A 3,242-nucleotide genomic window follows, 5' to 3' on the forward strand; every position below is an offset into this window, starting at 1 on the left:
TGGGAGGGGAAGAGACAGTCTCTATCTTCTGGAATGTAAATGAACTTGAGAATTGAGTGCTAATATGTGGGCATAAAGAAAGATGAGAGAGTTATGGAGAATTGTTTCCCATCAGATACAAAATAGGTTTTATTACATTCTCTTGGCCAAAATTTCAGTAGCAAAAACTTCTACCTGCCAATTTCTACTGTACTAGCTCTTTTTCCCCTGGCCAAGGACCCAATGTAGGGGTTATAATAATTATCAAATATGTCTCTTCCAATTATACATTTAGAGTTTATGTCTCAAGTGAACCCACTGTGAGTTTTAACTGAACCAAGTCTCCTTTAATTACCTGGTCCCTATGCATCCTCCATCTATATAAAAGGACTTGAAAACACTTTGTGTCTATGGGTATCAATGTCGAGTTGGCTCCTATGTCTTTGAAATACTTGAAAATGCTCCTTTCTGAAGTGCATGGTTAACTAAATATAAGGTTGTAGTTATCATTGGAGCAGTAATGGGGAAAACATCACTATGCACATTTGTTGTGTGTTCCTCCTGGAAAGGTTCCACGTTAGATTTTGCTTCCTCAGAGCACTACTAATTTTCAGGTTTCCTAGGAAACTAATTTTGAATCAGGAACATAGTTGGAATGCCTTTAGCATCAAAATTGTTGGAAGCAGTCTTTAGCAGAAGGGAGATGTACAGGTTTCCTATTGCTGCTGTAACAAATTACTATAAACTTAGTGGCTTAAAACAACACAAGTTTATTCTTTTATAGTTCTTTTACAGTTCTCAAGATGAGAAGTCCTAAAATGGGTCAGAAGGGCTACATTCCTTCTGAAGGGTCTAGGGGAGAATTGATTTTCTTGCCTTTTCTAGCTCTAAAGGGAACCTGTATTCCTTGGTTCATGGCCTCTTTCTCCACCTTCAATGCCAGAAATATAACATCTTCAAATCTTTACTCTTCTGTCATCACAATGCCATCTGTGACTGACCCTCTTATTGCCTTCTTATTAAGACCCTTGTGATTAAATCGGCCTCACTCATATAATCCAGAACAATGTTCCCACCTCAAGATCCTTATCAAGAACCTTATCACATCCACAAAGTTCTTTTTGCCATGGAAGGTAAGGTATTTAAGGTTTGGGGGATTAGGATGTGGACATCTTTGATGCGCCGTTATTCAACATTTCACAGTCTACCCTCTGTGATATCTCAATGCATAACACATGAAACTGTTGGTAATTAATGATATTTTCTTTGACATCCCTAGTAAGTCATGATGGGGAACAAAGTGGAAGGTTTCTGAAACAGCACAATTTCCTTACAGGTGAAAAAATAATGAATCTCAAAATGTGGTTTAATGACACACAATTCTTTAAACTGGTGATACTTATTACCGTTTTAGCACTGCAATGTTTATATTTAATCATTACAGTTTCTGCAAATGTTTCATAATGAGATATGATTTTCACATCACATTTGTGAAACTTTTTATTTTTGAACTTATACAATAATATCTTAAATTTTAAAAATTTTTTCGTAAATAACAAGTAGCTAATTTGTACTTAAATTGCTTTTTCTTATTACATTTGTGCCTCTTTTCTTGTGTGTGGTTTATAAAACCCTTGTTCTTTCTGTAAAATAGAGTAGCTTATGAAACAGATATATTATTGAAACATTAGAGTTAAACAGAATTAGTTAAGTAGAAGTAAATTTGGGGGTGGTTTGAATTTTTTTTGGTAAGTTTACCTTTTCCTATAATCACCCAGTTCTTAGTGCTTTTTTATTTTAATTTTTGTGTTACAAATATTAATTTTTTGTTACATAAATTAACCCATTGTTATAGACTATCGAAGTTCAAATGGTGGCACTTCTACTGGTCCTTCAGTTCCTTCAGTCTTCTGATGGACGACTTTACTGTGACAGCAGAAGTGGTGTTATAGGTCCGGGCACCACCAGCTACCATTTCATGCAGGAATCACGATGCCAGATGCCCACAGCTGGTCTCTTCATCTTGATTTTGCCACAGAAGGAGCAAGTGTACTTGGCGTGCTGGCTGATTTCTTCAGCATTTTCCTGAGGGAGGTACTATAATGGGTCCCATATTTACTGAAAATTCTGGACTTCTTTGTGCGTTAATCATGTCTCTCAACAAATATTAAATTTTTGAAAAGAAGGTGAAACAACACCCAAAGAAATGGAGAATCCATTTTAAAGGAGTTTCCAAAATATAAGCAGTACTTTTTATAATCATTCTCTATTCTGCACCATTAAAATAAAGACAATAGATTCTCCATGTGAGTGACCCAGAGAAGACCACATTATCCTTATGATAATGCTGCAGTGATGTATGCAAAATATACTGCTAGGTGAGAGGCATACGGTTTAATGGATTGGCTGATATATTGATATTGTTAATACCTTTGATTTTGATCCTAAAGTGAAAGAGAGCTTATAGATCCAGAAATTTGGTGAACTTTCATAATATGTTCATGTTTATAGTTTTAGTTTTTTTGATTCATAAACTAACTTATGCACACTAGAAATATTTGGGTTTTCTTTTTTTCTAACTTTTTGATTAAATTTGAGGTTAAAGAGTTGAAACTGGTAACGTTTAAAAGCTATGTCAGGAAAAAAAAAGACTTCAATTTCTACAGTGTGACTAGGAGAAAGTTTAGACTTCTAGGCACTGGGAAAATGCTGGAAACATAGATCTAAACTGAAATAAATGCATATACACTTGCCATATTCTTACTGTCAATGAAGAAACATAATTTTCCTTATTTTATATTAAATGGAATGGTTCTATAAATAACTTTTAGAACACATATCTTCAAAGTTTCTAGGCAAGAAACTTTCAAAGGCAAGAAATATAATGAAATTTAAACCCCAAATAATTAAAATACTCACATCTTTTAGACACAAATTTCGACTTTTAAAATTATTGCAGAGAATTATATTACAGAATATATATCATTTTGTATCTGCTTAAAAATTCAGTCTAAACTTGTGTTTTAACATTTTTACTAATTAGATAATCGAGGTTCATAATGATCTTAAAATACAATAAGTCCCCTACATACAAATGAGTTCCGTTCTGAGAGTGCATTTGTAAGTCCAACAAAGTTAACCTAGGTACCCAACTAACACAATTGGCTATATAGTACTGTACTGTAATAGGTTTATAATACTTTTCGCACAAATAATACATGAAAACAAACACAAAAAATAAAGAAAACATTCTTAATCTTACA

At 33.6% G+C, this 3,242-nt stretch overlaps 1 pseudogene; it reads right to left on the reverse strand.

Moving 5' to 3' along the window:
- Positions 1-1,861: 1,861 nt before the first annotated feature.
- Positions 1,862-2,120, reverse strand: LOC133087119 (large ribosomal subunit protein eL43-like; annotated as a pseudogene).
- Between the last annotated feature and the right edge of the window lie 1,122 nt (positions 2,121-3,242).

This window comes from Eubalaena glacialis, chromosome 3 (genome assembly GCF_028564815.1).
Source record: "Eubalaena glacialis isolate mEubGla1 chromosome 3, mEubGla1.1.hap2.+ XY, whole genome shotgun sequence".
In the NCBI taxonomy this organism is placed as follows: Eukaryota; Metazoa; Chordata; class Mammalia; order Artiodactyla; family Balaenidae; genus Eubalaena; species Eubalaena glacialis.